Source organism: Bos javanicus, chromosome X, assembly GCF_032452875.1.
Source record: "Bos javanicus breed banteng chromosome X, ARS-OSU_banteng_1.0, whole genome shotgun sequence".
In the NCBI taxonomy this organism is placed as follows: domain Eukaryota; kingdom Metazoa; phylum Chordata; class Mammalia; order Artiodactyla; family Bovidae; genus Bos; species Bos javanicus.
Window position 1 is genome coordinate 100,573,279 of NC_083897.1, and position 20,596 is coordinate 100,593,874.

Genomic DNA, 20,596 nt, shown 5'->3' on the forward strand with positions numbered 1-20,596 from the left:
CATGGATCATTCTACTTGTGATGGTAAATGAGTTACTTGGTTCACTGCTTCAATGGCCCCTCAAGCATAAATCTGGCTACCCTGGTGGCTCAGTGGTAAAGAATCCTCATGCCAATGCAGGAGATGCAAGTTCAATCCCTGGATGGGAAGATCCCCTGAGAAGGAAATGGCAACCACTTCAGTATTCTTGCCTGGACAATCTCATGGACAGAGGAGCCTGGCAGGCTACAGTCTATAGGGTCGCAAAGAATTGGGGACTAAAGCAACTTAGGGCTAAAACAACTAAAGCAACTTAGGGAGAAGGCAATGGCAACCCACTCCAGTACTCTTGCCTGGCAAATCCCACGGACGGAGGAGCTTGGTGGGCTGCAGTCCATGAGGTCTCTAGGAGTCGGACACGACTGAGCGACTTCACTTTCACTTTTCACTTTCATGCATTGGAGAAGGAAATGTCAACCCACTCCAGTGTTCTTGCCTGGAGAATCTCAGGGACGGGGGAGCCTGGTGGGTTGCTGTCTATGGGGTCGCACAGAGTCGGACATGACTGAAGTGACTTAGCAGCAGCAGCAGCAGAAGCAACTTAGCGTGCAGGCAGACATACATGTATGTTACATATATAAATTATATCTCTTTGTTACATACCCCTTAATTCTCTTCCTTTTAAAGGAATTGGTAGGTCTACTACATATATATGTGTGTATACATATATATGAGCATCTATAACATTTAAAGCATTGTATGAAAGATGAAATATAATGGTTGCAAGAAGTAGAACTTTCTTTGCCACAGTTGATGATTAAGACCCATTCGTGACCCATGGACTTTATTTATATCATGGTGTCTGTGTCATTCTCTGATGGAAAGACCAGACTGGAGTGAACTGCAAGCTCACTTGTGTACAGATGCTGAAGTACTTAGGTCAAATTTTCTCACAAGCTCACATAGGTATTTCTGCAACACAGCATTGCAAAACATGCTGCCTTTTGTGTAGAAGGGGATTATCTGCTTCTTTGGATTGATGGAAGCTATTTTAGAGAGGGATCATGAACAAGTTTTCTGCCTTCTGAAATCTAGAACTCAAATCCATAGGCCATACTCAAACTCAGTCTGGAAAGACATTACTGAATTGGAGAGAAGAAACTTGCCCAATTAACATGTCAAAATTCCAAGAGCTTGGCATAAGGGAAGAGGAAATCATGGATGGCAAATTCGTAAGACTAGCTTTTCTGCTTGCCAGGTAATCATACACAGGTAAGAGTAATATAAAAACATTTTCCTTGAAAGGTAAGCTACTGTTACCAATGCCAAGGTGGAAAACAAGACTAGAGTTGTTGTGGCAAATAAAGAAATATAGCTAATAACAGCACCACTAAAACTAGAGATCATGCCAAGCTATAGGTTATAAGGATGACTTTATATAAGGCCAGAAAGGGTGTATCATTACTTTACATTCAAGTTCTGAGTCCAGTGTTTCAAAACTAGAAATAACGTCCTTTGCAGATTTAAATTTCAACTTGACAGTGAAGTCACTGTTTTCCTGCTGATTCATCCAGAACCAGCCAAAGAAAAAATCAGTAAAAATGTTCATAGAGTTTTTGATAGATAAAGCAGAAGAGAGATTGGCTTTTGAGGCTTTTCTGAGTGATTTTTGTAAATTCTTCTTGAATTTGGAAGATGAATCTGCACTCCTTCAGGCTCTGAAGGTCAGGATAGACCAGCTATGACTTTTCCAGGAAATGAGTAATTGGAAGACCAGGGGAGGACTCATTTCTGGAGGTCTGGAGGAACGTTTCATCCAGAACCCGTAGGTGGGGTTTTTCCCCACAAAAGGCTTCAGGGAGTTCCAGAGACGTGTGTAGACTTGAAGTGGGAAGAGCCAAGCTAACACAAGATTTCCCTAGAGATTCTGCCAGTTCTCTCGGTTCTCACCCTGGTTTTCACCACCCAGGTTGGTCTTTTCCATTCCTTTTTATTCTTTTCTTCTATTATTTTCAGTTCATTGCCTAACCATCCTTCCCCATAAACTCCAAATCTTAATACTCATGCAAAAATCCAAGAGTTCTTTAATAAGTATCACTTAGAATTCTTTTTTCCTGGACAACAGCGAAGTAGAGTGCTGTCAATGCTGTCTGATAGACTCACACCTAAGCCACAGCCATGGAGAGCTCATAAGAATCATTGTTGGGAGAGAGATGCATCCATAATTCTTTAGAAATTTGTGTTCCATTTAGAGAGATGTTTTTTATTCTTGTGTTAAAATGCAGTTATGCTGCTTCATTTCCTTCCTTCATTTATTCAACAAAAATGTATCACACACCTGCTATATTCCAAGCATGGTGTAGGAGGAGATTCTGATGGAGGACATCGCCACTGCCCAGAGATTCTTATAGTTTAGTGAAGAAGAGAAGAAAAACAGTAATTACAGTACAGTGCTGAAAAGACAGAGAGATGCGTATTCAGTCAGTATGCCATGGTATTTAAAGAAGCTGGTGGCTTCCTTAAGGAGCCACCAGGAGCTGGTGGCTTAGTCTGTAAAGAATTTGCCTGCAGTGCAGGAGATGTGTGTTTGATCCCTGGGTCCGGAAAATCCCCTGGAGAAGGTTATGGCTACCCACTCCAGTATTCTTACCTGGAGAATTCCATGAACAGAGGAGCCTGGCAGGTTACAGTTCATTGGGTGGCAAGAGTCAGACAGGACTTAGCGACTAAACCACCACCACCACCAGGAGTCAGGGGCTCAATCCCTGAAGTCCTAAATGATAAATAGTGGTTAACAAGGAGACTTTGTGTGTTCATGTGTCTGTACACACATACATGCACACGCACACACATACACACACGTGCTCTCCCATAGCATCCTGAACTTCTTCATAGCTTTCCTTCCAGTTGTTCAGTATTTCTCTTTACCACTCGACTATGATACTCAGTAGTCACTATATGGTTTTCAAGCTAAGTTTGCTAGTGTTGCTAAGTTTTAGGAAGTCTCGAGTTATCACTAAAAGCCATTTTCTAAAGCTTATTACACAGCAATATGACTGGTAGGCAGAAGAGTGAAGCAGGCCAAACTTTTTTTTGGTATTCTCTTTTGTCTCTATGGTACCCCAGTTTTTCTTCTCCCTTCCCCACCTGCTTTTTTCCCAACTTTCAGGAAAGAATCAGTAGAATCAGTTCTTCTTTGTGGTTATATTTCATTGCTTACTTCTCACAAGGACATGTGCATTTCAGTAAATGTCAGTGTTTTCATTTAGTAATCTGAATCTGTACTGGAATGTATTTGGAAATTAGGAAGAAGATGGGAAAGAACTTTTCTAGTGCCCTCAGGGTCACCCTAGTAAGCAAACACCTATCCTACCCATCCTATCCATACCTTCAAGGAATGATCTCAACACTTAACGACACTAAAGGCTAAAGCTGAAACCTACACCACGCACATTCAACTGTAGGTCAAATTCCATTAAGGTGAATTCTAAGGGCTACACACATTCTTTAGCTCTATTGGAATGTAGTTGTATTTAGTGTTAGGCAAACTGAATAAACTCAGTACTGGTTTAGAAACAGATGATGTAATGGGACAGATGATTTCAAAATTCTCCAACTCAAATTCTAAGAATTCTATAAATTAGATCCCTATTAAATTCTGCTTCTGACCTGGGGTCAAGGTTAATAAAATTTTTAAAAATTTAGGTTTGTCTTTATCGACTCATTTTCTATGATACAGTAATGCATGACAATGTTATAAAATCCACTATGATGAGTACATAAACTGTGAAGTAAATTTCCCTGCCACCCCTTGTTTCTTTTTCCAGAGTCAAACACAGTTAATATTTTCTTGTAGATTCTCCCAGATATTTTCTGTGCATACACAAAATCTTAGTCTTTTTAAACTGAAAGTTGTTCCATTAAGCAGTACTGTTAGAAACAGATACAACAGGAATATATTTTATATTCTGATGTATTTAACTTATTCTTTCTAGTGTCCCTCCCATTAAAATGTTTTTTCAAAATGACTTTATTAAAATATATTAATACAGGTAAGCAACAATCCTATAAATGATTCTTGTATCATTTACATAGAGGTGAGACTTTTTGGAACATTTAATTTTTACTGGTCATTGAATTCTTTGCAAAACACATGCTAACCTCAGATATATTTACATTAAATTAAAAGTGAGCAAATTAATGACGAGAATATATTTTTAATCTGTCTTCAGAAAGGAGCACACAAGTCAGATGGTTTGTATTCAGGGCTGCTATATCATTAATGGATCCATATTGTTTTACAAAATGCATAGCTTCAAAAAATTTCATCAGTGCACTCTATGTGCTCTCTTGAAGCTGTGACAAGTTGAGATATTAGTTAACTTCTTGGCATGATGCTTTTTTGAAAGAACCGCCCTAGTTCTATTCTGTGTTTTATGAATGACAGACAAGTTGGATAATATTAGGAAAATATTACGACATAGTTAGTAGTAATTATCAGATAAGATCTGTGGGATTTTTGTTCTGTTGATTTGTAAGGAGAAGAATCCCAGGGAAGTGACTGTTGAGCTTCCTGAAATGCCTTTTCACAAGCCTTTTTTGACCTTATGGAATGCCTAACTCCAAACTCTTCATTGTTGCTAAATGCTAAATTCTGTAACTCAGCCAGACCTCCTGCTGCCTAAATTGATCCCATTAACCAGATAGTTGCTAGGTTTCCACTTTAACTTGAAATGACTCTCCCAGAGACTAAAATGGGGCATTTTGATATGAAAAACCCATCCCTTGCATAAAGTCCTTATGTGAGCAATGGGATAGCGTAAAACAGCTTGTTCTTATGAACAGTGGTTTGATGTACACCTTTTGAAATGTGGGTAGGTTACAAAGAGCATAGTGGGTGCAATGACATTAATGCACATGGGACTGTCAGCTGGAGAGACGAGGGTTTTCCTGAACCCACACATCCTCTAGAAGGCATCCAGATGGATAGAAGCTTAGGAATTCTCCTAGCATCAAGAGGCATAGGATCACTGTTTGCTGAAACATGTGATGCAAGAGCCGCCCTTGAACATTATATGTGAAGAGAGCCGCCTCTGTTTTGTTCCCAGTAGGATGTAAGGGGAAAGCTCCTCAAAAGAGCAATATTAGACCTGCATAAACATTGAACAGCTAGAGCTGCAAAACGTTATGTAAGAACCTCTCAGGACTCTAGAGAAGGAGAATAGAGGTGGGGAAGAGAATGGACTAAAGGAGGCTTAAGAAAAGGTGCTTACATTTCTATGGATGGGTAATCATATGTAGCAGTTAAGTGATTGAAAAGTAACATTTTAAAGTATATTGGACCTAGGGAAATTAGGGGTCACATCAACAGATAGGGAAAACTACAGCAATAAAAATAAAACTGGGACACTTGTTTACAGCTTTTTTTAAATACAGGAGAACTCAACCTATGATGGCTCCATAATACAGAAACAATAGGTTATTGAGAAGCAAAATTACAAAATGGAAAGAATCGTAGAAAGAAATTTGGTTACTAAATGCTGGATAATTAAATTGGAGTATGCTGACTCTGAAGAAAATCTGGAGTCATTGTGGGGTAGACAGTTACATGGGTGGACTCCAATGAAGCACACCTCCTAGTATTCATGCCATTGTGTAGGTCTCTTAAAAACTAGCTTGGATTTGGCCATCTGACTGGCTTTGGCCAATGGAACATTGGTAAGCAGGATGACACAGGGGCTTGATAAAGCCTTCACATTGGGATTTGTCCTTTTGGAACACTCCAGCTTGAAAACATTGTTGTAAAGACACTTGAACTAGGCTATGGAATGAGGAAAGGACTCAAGGAGAGAGACTCTGGAGGTTGAAAGCCCACTTTCCATGTTACTGACTTAGCCAAACCCCCAGATGAATGCAACTACTTGAGTAACTTCAGCTATGCTACATAGAGCAAAAGAACCTCCCAGTTGCTGCCAGTCAACCCAAAGAATTAATTACAAGAATAATGAATTATTGTTGTTAAGACACTATTGTTTTAGTTGGATACTTGAAACAAATAATCATGTAAACACCCTCATGTTATCAAAGAGGAAAGTGACCAAACCAAAGAATTTGCCCAAAGTCCTGTAACTAATTAGTGGCAGTGGCAGTGAAAGTGTAAGTGAAGTCGTGTCCGACTCTTTTGAGACCCCATGGACTGTAGCCTACCAGGCTTCTCTGTCCATGGGATTTTCCAGGCAAGAGTACCAGAGTTGGTTGCCATTTCCTTCTCCAGGGATCTTCCCGACCCAGGAATTGAACCCAGGTCTCCTGCATGCAGGCAGACGCTTTACGCAGAACTGATACTAAAATTCAAATCTCTTGATAGCTGATTGTTTCTTTCACTACATGACTCAAAATACTACTGCTAACATGCAACACTTACTAAAGAATTTCTGTGTCCCGAGCACTATGTGAAGCATTTTAAATTCACTGAGGCAGGTATTATCATTAGCACCATTTTTACAAGCCAGGAAACCAAAGCTGAGACAATAATTTATCTGAAGTCACACAGCAGGTAAATGATAGAGCTGGGCTTCTAATCCTGAACTCTGACTTCAGAGATATTTATCTCTAAGCACTGTATTATAAGAATAATGAGATATAGGTTAATTAACCATGAGTGAAATGAACAGCCTACACAATAACCTATTTAATTCATCTCTGTCTTCCTGATCACTCATTCGAATTGAAAAAGAATTGATTTCCAGCAGCTACAATTGTTGAAAATTAAGTCAGCTGGCTCTTGATCAAGTTCAGAAGGTGTGTGTAGATTTAGTCTGCCACTTTGGGGCTTTGGAAACCGGCATTAACACCTTGTCACTATTTAAATATTTGGCAAAATTATCCTTTTCTGTAGGTTCACATATAACTTAAGCCCATGGCTTTTTGCAATAAAAGTACCCATATGGTATTTTCTCAGTTACATTTGAATGATTGATATGTTGTTTAGCAAGAACTGTTTGCTTCATAAGGAGCCCTAAAAATGTGGGTCTTTTATGTCTGAAAAAGTGTTTTTGGCAAATTAAGAATAAGTCATTTAAGTATACCTCTTCTATGAAGCCTTACTTAACAAATCCCATCCTTAATGACTCACTCCTTTTTCATTCTCTTTTTCAATATATATTAAAGCATATTGAATACAAGATATGAAGTGCACAAAAATGAACAAAATAGAGTCTGGATTTAAGGGGTTCAAAACAAAGGCAATATAAGTCATTAAGACTTATAACAAAGGTATGGATTAAGTCCTCTTCATCTTCATTAAGCCAATTTTGATTAAGTGCTGACATTGTGACAGATAGAGAGCTAGGTGCCAGATGAACCAGCCAAATAGTTCCTGTCTTTAAGATACCACAGTCCAGCAAGGGAGGCAGTTCACAATCTGGTAAACACTCTGAGAAAAGTGATCTGAACAAAATTAGGAGGTTGCAAAGGATGGTTTGAAGACAGAGAGCTGAAGAGGGGGTATTTCTCAAGAGACAATGGTAAGGGAAGATTCCTGATATGATAACATTTAAACAACAAGACATGTGAGGGAAGGAGAGGAGAGGAAATGCATTACAGAGAAAACTGAAAGTACAAAGGTGCAAGGTGGGAAAAGCTTAGCACATACAAGGAATTCATTAACTAGTAGGCCAGTGTGATGGCAGCATGATGATCCCAGGTACTGGGTGGTATTAAGAGATGGGAAAAGCAGGGGCCTCATCATGCAGGCCTTGAAAACCATGGTAAAGATTCTACTTTCAGTGGAATGAATAGCCATTGAGAGGGAGATGGTGTCATGCTGAAGTCAAGGGCTCCGGAGACACGTTGTCTAGGCTCATTTCTCACCCCAACCTCTTCAAGGATGTATTATATTGGATAAGCAGCTTAACCTTTCTGTGCCTTACCCTGCTCATCTATAAAATAAGAATAATATTTATTGTTGGGAAGATTTAATGAGTCAGTAAACATAAACGGCTTAGAAATGTACTTGACATTAAGCATTTAATTTGTGTTAGCAATGGAGAAAGGAAGAGGCAGGATCCAATTTACATTTTTTTTAAAAAAAATGACTCTTTCTGCAGTGTGATGTTGGAAAGAGGGACGATGAGAAAGAGGAAGCCATGTTTTACTATTTATCTAAGCTGGAAACAGTGAGGGCTTTGGACTCTCATGGTCTTATATAAGACAATATTGCCTCTCCATACATCTGAGTTCACTGGACAGGTAGTTAAAAAGATATTTGCTGGGCATGGTTATAAATGGAGCTTGACTGGAGGTAGAACAAATCAGATTCATGTCCACTAGGACAGTCAAGGGTGTATATTGTCACCCTGCTTATTTAACTTATATGCAGAGTACATCATGAGAAACGCTGGGCTGGATAAAGCACAAGCTGGAATCAAGATTGCCAGGAGAAATATCAATAACCTCAGATATGCAGATGACACCACACTTATGGCAGAAAGTGAAGAAGAACTAAAGAGCCTCTTGATGAAAGTGAAAGAGGAGAGTGAAAAGTTGGCTTAAAGCTCAACATTCAGAAAACTAAGATCATAGCATCTGGTCCCATCACTTCATGGCAAATAGATGGGGAAGCAGTGGAAACAGTGATAGACTTTATTTTGGGGGGCTCCAAAATCACTGCAGATGGTGACAGCAGCCATGAAATTAAAAGACACTTGCTCCTTGGAAGAAAAGCTATGACCAACCTAGACAGAGACAGCAAAAGAGACACTGATGTATAGAACAGGCTTATGGACTCTGTGGGAGAGGGAGAGGGTGGGAAGATTTGGGAGAATGGCATTGAAACATGTGAAATGTCATGTATGAAACGAGATGCCAGTCCAGGTTCAATGCACGATGCTGGATGCTTGGGGCTAGTGCACTGGGACGACCCAGAGGGATGGTATGGGGAGGGAGGAGGGAGGAGGGTTCAGGATGGGAACACATGTATAATTTTTTTTTAATTAAAATTGAATTAAAAAAAAAAAAAAGCAGAGACATTACTTTGTCAACTAAGGTCCATCTAGTCAAGGCTATGGTTTTTCCAGTAGTCATGTATGGGTGTAAGAGTTGGACTATAAAGAAATCTGAGCACAGAAGAATTGATGCTTTTGAACTGTGGTGTTGGAGAAGACTCTTGAGAGTCCCTTGGACAGCAAGGAGATCCTACCAGTCCATCCTAAATGAAATCAGTCCTGGGTGTTCATTGGAAGGACTGATGTTGAAGCTGAAACTCCAATACTTTGGCCACCTGATGTGAAGAGCTGACTCATTTGAAAAGACTCTGATGTTGGGAAAGATTGAGGGCAGAAGAAGAAGGGGACGACAGAGCAGAGGAGGAGATGGTTAGACAGCATCACCAACTCAATGGACATGAGTGTCTGTAAACTCCGGGAGTTGGTGATGGACAGGGAGGCCTGGCGTGCTGTGGTTCATTGGGTTGCAAAGAGTCGGACACAACTGAGAGAGTGAACTGAGGACAGTTAGTGAAAAAATATTTTTTTCTGAGGTAGTAATCATCCAGGTAGACAGGATAGGTATCAGAGTGATCCAGCAGGGGACTAATTGACTTTCCCATAGACACGCTGAGAGAATTTGGTAGAAACCAATTTAGTTCAACAAGAAATTCTGAGTGTCTACTGTGTATATGCCAGGAGTCCTGATGGACATGCAGTTGGCTCAGTGGGTTCTGGCATTCCCCTGATATTCAGAAAATCATCTCTTCCCAGGTGGGTGACAGAAGTTTGTCCTTGGGGCACTTTCTTAAAAGTTGTGAAGTTACCTTATTCATGTTTTAAAAAATAATAGTTTTATTGGGATCTAATTCACATACCATAAAGTTCAACATTTTAAAGCATGCAATTCAGTGCTTTTAATGATGGTATGGAATTATGTGGTATATGTGGCATTTTACATCTGGCTTCTTTGACTTAGTATGTTTCAAGGTTCATTCATGTTGCAGCATATTTCAGTAGTTTATTCTTTTCCGTGGCTAAATAATATTACATTGTGTGGGTATGCCAGCTTCCCAGGTGGCTCAGTGGTTAAGAATCTGCCTACCAATGCAGGACATGTGGGTTCGAGCCCTGGGTTGGGAAGATCCCCTGGAGAAGGAAATGATGACCCATTCCAGTATTCTTGCTTGGAAAATCTCACGGACAGAGGACCTGGTGGGCTACAGTGCATGGGATCGCAAAAGAGTCAGACATGACTTAGCAACTAAACAATAACAATAAAATGGGTATGCTACATTTTGTTTATCTATTCTTCAGTTGATGGATATTCAGGTTTTTCTATTTTTGGCTCTATGAATAGTGCTGCTATGAACATTCATATTCAAGCTTTTATGAGGACATAGGCTTTCAATTCTCTTCAGGATATACCTCAGAGTAAAACTTCTGGGTCATATGGTAACTATATATTTAATTATTTGAGAAACAACAAAACTATATCCCAAAGGGGCTGCACCACTTTATGTATTTATTTTATTTTTTTAATATAAATTTATTTATTTTAATTGTAGGCTAATTATTTTACAATATTGTATTGGTTTTGCTATACATCAACATGAATCTGCCATGGGTATACATGTGTTCCCCATCCTGAACCCCCCTCCCACCTCCCTCCCCGTACCATCCCTCTGGGTTACCCCAGTGCACCAGCCCCAAGCATCTTGTATCATGCATCGAACCTGGACTGGCGATTCATTTCACATATGATATTATACATGTTTCAATGCCATTCTCCCAAATCATCCCACCCTCTCCTTCTCCCACAGAGTCCAAAAGACTGTTCTATACATCTGTGTCTCTATGTATTTATTTTTAATTGACATAACATTCTACATTAGTTTCAAGCATATAACATGGTGATTCAACATTTACATGTATTATGAGATGATCTGTCACCATTTAAGATATTACAATATTATTAACTATATGGCCTACTGTGTATATTACACATACACATGACTTATTTATTTTATAACTGAAACTTTGTTCTTGTTAATCTCCTTTCTAATTTTACCTATCCCCCTAACCTCCTCTCTGACAACCAGCAGTTTCTTCTCTGTATCTGTGAATGTGTTTTCGTTTTCTTTTGTTTGTTCCTTTGTTTTGTTGTTCAGATTTAACATGTAAGTAAAATCACATGGCATTTCTCTTTCTATGTCTGTCTTATTTCACTTGGCATAACACCCTTTAGGTCCATTCACGTAGTCACAAAAGATAAAACTTCATTTTTCATGATTAATATTCCATGTGTGTATATATGTATATATAATATTATATATATATATATAAAACACGTATTATTTATCCATTCATCTATCAGTAGACACTGAGATTGCTTCCATATCTTGACTAATGCTGCTGCAATGAAAATTGGGGTATGTATATCTTTTTGAATTAGCGGTTTTCTTTTCTTTGGGTAAATATTCAGAAATGAAATTGCTAGATCATATAACAGTTCTACTTTTAACTTTTTAGGAATTTCCATATCATTTTCCACAGTGTCTGTACCAATTTACATTCCCACCAACAGTGTGCAAGAGTACTTTTTTCTACACACCCTTACCAACACATTATTTTTTATCTTTTGGATAATAGCCATTCTGACACAGGTATGAGGTTATATCTCATTGTAGTTTGATTTGTATTTCCCTAATGATTAATGATGTTGAGTCTTTCTGTATATGCTCATTGACCATCTATATGTCTTCTTTGGGAAGATATCTATTTAGGTCCTCTGTACATTTTTTTAATCAGATTTTTCATTTTCATAATATAAAGTTGTATGAGTCCTTTATAAATAGTGGATATTAACTCTTTGTTGGATACACGATTTGTAGATATCTTCTCCCACTCAGTAGATTGCCTTTTGTTTTTGGTTTTCTTTGTTGTACAAAAGCTTTTTATCAATACTTTTATGTAATCTCACTTGTTTATTTTTGCTTTTGTTGTCTTTGCATGAGGAGACATACAAAACAGAACTGACAGCGTGCACTTTCTTCTAGGAATTTTATGGTTTCAGGTCTTACATTCAAGTCTTTAATCCATTTTAAGTTTACTTTTGTATATGGTGTAAGAGAATGGTCCAGTTGTATTATTTTGTATGTAGCTGTTCAACTTTTCCAACACCATTTATTGAGTAGACTGTTTTTCCCTATTGTGTATTCTTGCACCTTCACTATATATTAGTTGACTATATGTGCACAGGTTTATTTCTGGGCTCTCTTCTGTTCCATTAATCTATGTGTTTATTTTTTGTCCCAATACCATACTGTTTTGATTACTATAGCTTTGTAGTATAATTTGAAGTTAGGGTGCATGATGCCTCAGTTTTGTTCTTTTTTCTCAGAGCTTATTTGGTCATTCAGGATTTTTTGTCCACTTTTGTGAAAAATGCTATTGGTATTTGATAGGGTTTGCATTGAATCTGCATATTGTTTTGGATAGTATGGACATTTTAGCAATATTAATTATCCCAATCCATGAGCACAGTATATATTTCCATTTATTTGTGTTCCCTTCAATTTTTTTCATATGCATGTTATAGTTTTCTAAGTACTGGTGTTTTATCTCCTTGGTTAAATTTATTCTTAGAAATTTTATTCTCTTTGTTGCAATTGTAAATGAAATTGAGATATAGCTAAAGCCATGGATAGAAAGAAATGTATAGCTCCAACATCTATATTTTAAAAAAAGAAGGATCTCAGATCAATAACTTAACCTTCTACCTTAGGGACCTAGAAAAAGAAGAGGAAACTAAACCCAAAGAAAGCAGAAGGAAGGTAATAATAAAGATCAGAGCTGACTTGCATGAAAAAGAGAGTACAAAGTAGAGAAAATCAGCAAGACTAAACACAGACTCTTTAAAACAATCAACAAAATGGGCAAACTTGACTAACCAAGGTAAAAAGAGAGATTCAAATTACTAAAGGTGGTATGAAAGAGAGAACGTTGCTACCAACCTTACAGAAATAAAAAAGAATTATAAAGAAATACTATACCAAGAAATTAGACAACATAGATGAAATGGAAAATTCCTAGAAAGACACTACCTACCAACAATGATTCAAGAAGAAATAGAAAATTTGAATAGAGGCAAACATTTAAAGAGATTAAATTAATAATTTACAAACTTCCCAGAAAGGAAAGCCCAATCACAGATAGATTTACTGATGACTTCTACTAGTATTTGAGCTTGTAGGACTCAACAGATGAGATAAAACTATCAGCTTTGTTATTGTTAAAGCTGTTTGAAGAATGAAGCTTAAATAGGTGACTCCCAGTGGCTCTGGTTAAGTATCCACCTGCCAATGCAGGAGCTGCAGGAGACACCAGTTCAGTCCTTGAGTGGGGAAGATCCCCTGGAGGAGGAAATGGCAACTCACTCCTGTATTCTTGCCTGTACAATCCCATGGACAGAGGAGCCTGGTGGGCTACAGTCAATGGGGTCACAAACAGTCAGACATGACTGAGCAACTGAGCATATGCAGACTAGGCTTCTTGATACTTTATCAAGGCATTTAGGAGAAATGTCTGCCTGTCACAAGCCTCTCCCATGGAAACTCAGTTTTCTGCAGGCAGATACCAGAAGGAGGAAGGAACAGAGTTGCACTTGCCCAGTTATTTTTCCCAATCTCATCCACCAGATGGGCTGGTCAGAGGACAGAACTGTGATTGCACGTAACCAGGAGCCACAGTGTAGACAATTTGATTATATGTAAACCAAGTTGCCCTTTAAAAATAGTGATGCATTGCACTGGAAAGCTTTCTTAGAATTGGTGTGATATAGTAGAAAGAACCCCAATTTAGGCATTAGGAGATCTAAAGGTCCAACACAGTTCTGTCCCAATGTGTGACCATGAACATTACATTTCATACCTCTGAGCCAGTATTTAATTACTTCATCCAAAATTCTATCAATAGAAAAACTTTGTGAGAACAGCTTAGAAACATAATAAAACAAAACTTCTTACTTATAGAAAAGTGAAAAAAAAATCTTTCTTAAATTATTTCCTTCCTCTGGATTTACTTTCCTAAGCTTACCAACCTAAGACATTCATTTCCATTAGTGTATATTTTAAGTGAAATTCATAGGATCTTTGGTATTTTTCCTTCCTTGCTCCACTCCCTTTCTTACACCTGCTATTTTTTCTTCTTCCCAAGCTTTTTTTTTAACTTGAGGAAACTTTTCATGATGTCTGTTAGATTTACCTCATATTTACATATTGCAATCTCCTTCAACCTACACATTCTCTAGTCAAGCAACAAGAAAAAAGAGACAGAAGGGGAAGTAGGAAGGAATAAGGAAAGGAAGAACAGAAAGGAGGAAGGAAAAACGAAAAATTTTAAGTTATTTTGCATTGCTTTTTCCATTTTTTAAAGTATAAAGCACAAATTTCATTGTACGTATTTCTTTATTTGCCTAATTATTTATTCAAATCTCTCATGTCATCTAAGCTGTAAATTTCATGAGGTCGGAAACTGCAATGGTTTGTCCAGTTTTTATACTACCTATACTTTGCCTGATGCTGAGCATGAAAGTGGGTAGTTTAAAAAAGTAATCGTTTTAAAGAAACCCAAACAGTATAGATTTCTCATAATAAAAAAGTGATGATTTTTCTCAATTGTGAGGAAATAATTTTTTTCCACAGTTTCTTCTAGGTGAGCATGTAACATTTCCCCTCTGGTCCTAATGTAGCCAGTTAGTTTAGTCAATCCAGTAACATAATCAACGAATTCAGCTAAAAAAAAAAAATAAAACCATTGTTTGGCTGCACATTAAATTGATTGCCCAAAGTAATTGGGCACCTTAATTCAATAGCACCATGGAACACAGCTCAGGGCTTGATGAAAATGCTTTACCCAGGCACATTGACACAATCAGCTCTAGTTACACATTGCTTGTGAGTCTGTCTATTCAGAGCACTGTGAAATGAAAATGTCTCCTGCCATATCAATAAACAAGAACTGTCACAGCCATCATTGATTTCTGGTCTCCAAACATGAATGAGAGCTCCTAAAACTGTGATCCAGCGGATGCTGCCACCCCTGATGGGTGATTGCTGAAGAGCTGGGGGAATGCAAGAGGCAAGGTGAAAAAAGAAACAAGATTTGACCCCAGATAGCTGAGATGCATATGAAAGGAATGAATTCAGTGAGCCCAGAGGCTTGCGTCTTTCCATACAAAGAAGGCTAAATTCTTTAACTTGATATCTGATCTTTGATGTTCAGACTGCCTGCTCCCTTTGTTGCAAATTTGTATATAGCCTGAGTCCCCCTCCTGCCTCCTTGGAGCAGTTTTCTCAGAGCTACTGAGATCCTGTCTCCCAGGCTTGGAGTCCTAAACATTCCCACCAAATAAAGTAACCCTCTACTTTTGGGTTGTGACTATATTTTTAGTTGACAGCATCCATGGTCATTTGAAACAGAAGGAGCTATTTGTATTGCCTTAACCTGGCAAAGACGAAAAAGGTATGTCTTGTTGGTATCCATCTTTCCCTAGCCTTAGAGTTTATTCCTCTGGGATGTTCAGCATTTGTTAAACTTGAGAAAATATTCCTCTGGGATGTTCAACATTTGTTAAACTTGAGAAAATTCCAAAGATAATAGAAAACAAAACTCTGTTGTTACCTCTTTTTTGTCTCCATTTGTGTGTTAACTTCCCATGAAGCTCTTGCTCACAGAGGGCTTAACACATGTGTTTTCCCAAATAATGACGGGTAAGGGAAGTTTTTTTTCCTCCTAATTTTTGCTGGGGTCAAACAGCAGTACTTCATCCTCTGGAAGTTCACTAAGATTGGCAGTTACTATAGGCTGGGATTTTTCAGTCCTGGCAATATTTCCACATTTGTTCTATTCATAGGGCTATTATGAACAAAGAAAAATTTCCCCTACAACTCAAAGAAAATAATTTTGCACCATTCCTTCCCTTGCTGATCCTTCTTTTTGAAGTACAAACAGTGCCTTACATAATGCTGCAAACATTTGGTCCAAGCTGAAGAACTCTTAGTTAAAGCCACATTTCCATACCTGTGAATGCATTTCACACCAAACCAGTGCATCCCAAAGACTTCTGCAGGCTTCACTAAGCCCCTCTGAAAGATTTTCACCAGGAGGGAGGTGAATGGTTATGTGAGGGGGTGATGACAACTATGGTAGAGAGAAGAGGCGGAGTATGGTGTATGGGTGTGCATGCATGTGCACACACATTTGTGTAGTTGGGTATCAGGTGCCCAATAGGCATTAGTTCTTCTTATCCTTATTTTTATTATTTTACTAGTCACATGTGAGACAATGTCTTCTTTCTGAAAGAATACAATAAAGCTAAAAGCTTTGGATCATGTCAAGGATGGTTTTGGCCTCAGACTACAGTGATTGCTAGGTTAACTCCTTAACCCACCTCTTTCTTCTTTGTTAATAACTAAGTATCTGCCAATATAATGGGGGAAATATGCAAGCAAATATGTTAAGTATTCTCCATGACAGCTGAGGACATCTGGGTGCTCCATCAAAATCTGACCTCAAACTCTTGGGAGTTTGACCTGAAAACAGAAAAATGTAAAGTTTAGATTAGATGAATAATTGTATACTTGTTTCTAAAAAGTCCCAGGCTTGACAAACAATTGTTGCAAACACAGTATAATCATCAGATTCAATTTTATTTGTTTCTCACACAAGAGAAAGATGTTTTAAGCAATAGTTTCTTTTCTTTTTTTTTTTTAAAGGTTCTCTCATCACAAAAGAAAACCTGGAAACTACTTATTTATTAGCTTTCAACCTACAGTGAAATCATAGCTAGGGGGCAGGGGATAGAAGGTTAACTTACTCTTCCATTAAAATGAGATTTAAAAATAGTTAAGTGATTAACACAAAGTGATTGGTTTAATTTTTAATCTCTCCCTTCCATTTCTATAAATGATTCATCATGCTATTTCAGCACTAAATATTAACCTTTAATTAAATGAATGCAACTTTTCAGTCAATAAAATGGATAAAGCAAGAAAATAAGTAATTCAACTTTCCATGGTCAGTTCCATTACCAGATTAGAGTGGATTTTAAAATATGTGTATTAACACTTGAGTGATAATAATAATAGGAAATATAATCTTTTCTATGGTGTTAATCATAATGGAAGTCAAACTGGATTTCACTTGTTCCAGTTTTCCACATTGCACATAGCAAATGTGGTGGTTCTTTTAAAATTTATGGTAATTAAATTCCATCCTCAAGTTAACTAATCTTGCCCTGCATTCCATTAATGCTCTTGGGTATGGAAAGAAGTGAGTCCTATTAAACATAGAAGTCCAGCAGGGAGATAAAAATAATATTCTTAAACTCCCATTTATTTTGAGAGCCTCAGTGGTGCTGGGCTGGGCTACATCAGATTAAGAAAAAGCCTTTAACTGTCTTCCTTCATTTATTTATTTTTTAAAAAGCTGTTATCCCCAGATATGTGAAGATTAAAAATATACTTCTAAATCACACGGGTCAAAAGAAGTCTCAAGAGAAGTAAAAAATATTTTTAACTAAATGAAAATGAAGGCACAATTTGTCAAAATTTGTGGGATGTGGCAAAAGCAGTGCATCTTTTCTAATAAATGCATTGAATGCATATATTAGAAAAGAAAAAAACAAGTTTCTACCTTAGGAAACTAGAAAAACAGAGCAAATTAAATCCAAAGTAAGCAGAAGAAAAGAAATAATATGATTTAGCACAGAAATCAGTGAAAATGAAAGCAAGAACTCAATTAGAAAAATCAAGAAAACCAAAACTTGGTTCTTTGAAAAGATAAAATCAGTAAGTGTCTAGCCAGGTTAAGGAAAAAAAGCAGACACAAATTATTAATATCAGAAATGAAAGAAGGGACATTATTACAGATTCTATCAACATTGAAAGCTTGATAAAAGAATAGTATGAACAATTCTATGCCCATAAACTTGATAACCTAGATGACATGGACTAATTCCCTGAAAGACATAATTAACCAAACCTCGCACAAGAAGATATATACAATCTGATAGGCCATCAAGGAAATTTAATCAGTAATTAATAACCTTCCAAATCAGAAAGTACCAGATCTATAGATGGATTCAATGATGAATTTTGCCAAACATTTAGGAAAGAAATTATGGCAATCCTCTACAATCTCTTTCAGAAAATGAAACTGAAGTGTTACTTCCTAACTCATTCTATGAGGCTACCATTGCCCAACCAGAAATGCCCTACCAATGCCAAAACCAGAAAAAAAATTACAAGAAAAGAAAACTGTAGACCAATATCTTTTATGATCATAGATGCAAAAATCCTCAATAAATATTAGCAAATAAAATCCAACAATGTATAAAAAATGTATTCCCCATGATCAAGTGGGACTCATGCCAAGTATACAAGACTGCTTCAACATTCAAAAATCAATTAGTGTAATCCAGCAGATTAACAGATTAAAAATGAAAATCATAGTCACATTAATTGATTCAGGAAAAGCATTTGACACAATTCGACAACAATGCATGATGAAAACCCAGTAAACTATGAATAGAAGGTAAGTTTTTCAAACTAATAATGAGTAGAGCTAACATCATACTTAATGGTGAAAAACTAGAAGCTTTCCAGTAAGATCAGGTACAAGGCAAGGATATCTCTCCCCTCCACTCCTTTCCAACATCATAATGAAAATTCTACTTAATGCAATAAGACAAGAAAGGGAAACAAAATATATATAAATTGGGAAGGAAAAATAAAACTTTCTTTGTTCACAAATGACATGATTGTCTAAGTAGAAAGTTCTAAAGAATCAACAAAAAAAACTTTGGAAGAGCAATTATAGCCAGCTTGCAGGATGCAAAGTTAATATACAAAAGCCTGCAACTTTCTTGCATGCCAGAAATCAGCAAGTGAAATTAAAAACACAATACCATTTATATGCTGCTGCAACTGTTGCTGCTGCTAAGTCACTTCAGTCGTGTCCGACTCTGTGTGACCCCATAGATGGCAGCCCACCAGGTTCCCCCGTCCCTGGGATTCTCCAGGCAAGAACACTGGAGTGGGTTGCCATTTCCTTGTCCAATGCATGAAAGTGAAAAGTGAAAGGGAAGTCGCTCAGTCATGTCTGACTCTTCGCAACCACATGGACTGAAGCCTACCAGGCTCCTCCGTCCATGGGATCTTCCAGGCAAGAGTACTTATATGGACATGCTCAAAAATGAAATACTTAGGTGTAAATTTAACGAAATATGTACAGGATCTATATAAGGAAGACTACAAAACTCTGATGAACAAAATCAAAGAACTAAATAAAAGGAAGTGCTTAAGCAATAGAGAGAAAGTTCATGTATATTCAGAGGAAACTATTCATGAATAGGAAAACTCAATGTTGCCAAGGTGTCAGTTATTCCCAATGTGGTCATAGGTTCAGTGCAACCAAGATATCCTTTTGTAGGCAACTGGATAAATAAATTATGACACATTCAGACAATGGAACATTATTTGGCACTAAAAAGTAATGAGCTATCAATCCATTAAAAAAACATATAGGAACCTTAAATGCATGTTACTAATTGAAAGAAGTCAATCTGAAAGTCTACATACTGTATGATTCCAACTATATGACATTCTGGAAATGACAAAATTATGGAGACAGTAAAAATATCAGTGGTTGCCAGGCTTTGGGGTGGGAAAGGAATGATTAGGAGAAGCAGAGAACATTTCTAGAGCAGTGAAAATAGTTTGCATGATACTATAATGATGGAGAGATGTCATTGTAGATTTGTCCAAATGTGTAACACCGTAATGGAAACCATGCACTTTGGGTGATTCTGATGTTCAATGTAGGTTCATCAGTGGTAACAAATGTACCCCTCGGGTGGGGGATGTTGATAATTGGTGGGGAGGCTATTCATGTGGGAAGTGGGCAAAGTATATATGGGAAATCTCTATACCTTCACTTCAGTTTTTTTCTTTAATAAAAATTTATTTATTTTAATTAGAGGCTAATTACTTTACAATATTGTATTTGTTTTGCCATACATCAAAATGAATCAGCCACGGGTGTACACACGTCCCCCATCCTGAACCCCCGTCCCACTTCCCTCCCCATACCATCCCTCTGGGTCATCCCAGTGCACCAGCCCCAAGCATCCTGTATCATGCATTGAACCTGGACTGGCGATTTGTTTCATATATGATATTATACATGTTTCAATGCCATTCTCCCAAATCATCCCACCCTCTCCCTCTCCAACAGAGTTCAAAAGACTGTTCTCTACATCTGTGTCTCTTTTACTGTCTCGCATACAGGGTTATAGTTACCATCTTTCTAAATTCCATGTATATGCATTCAGTTCAGTTTAGTTCAGTTCAGTCGTTCAGTTGTGTCTGACTCTTTGCGACCCCATGAATCGCAGCACGCCAGGCCTCCCTGTCCATCACCAACTCCCGGAGTTCACTCAGACTCATGTCCATCGAGTCAGTGATGCCATCCAGCCATCTCATCCTCTGTCGTCCCCTTCTCCTCCTATACTGTATTGGTGTTTTTCTTTCTGGCTTACTTCACTCTGTATCATAGGCCTTCACTTCAGT

At 37.7% G+C, this 20,596-nt stretch overlaps 1 long non-coding RNA gene across 2 annotated transcripts in view; it reads left to right on the top strand.

The window, feature by feature from the left end:
* Positions 1-402: 402 nt before the first annotated feature.
* The window catches only part of LOC133243444 (uncharacterized), a 111,967-nt gene continuing 91,773 nt past the window's right edge, over positions 403-20,596 (top strand). For both annotated transcript variants that reach the window (XR_009735087.1, XR_009735086.1), the window contains exon 1: positions 403-1,948. This is a non-coding gene — a long non-coding RNA (uncharacterized LOC133243444). The remainder of the gene's footprint in view (positions 1,949-20,596) is intronic.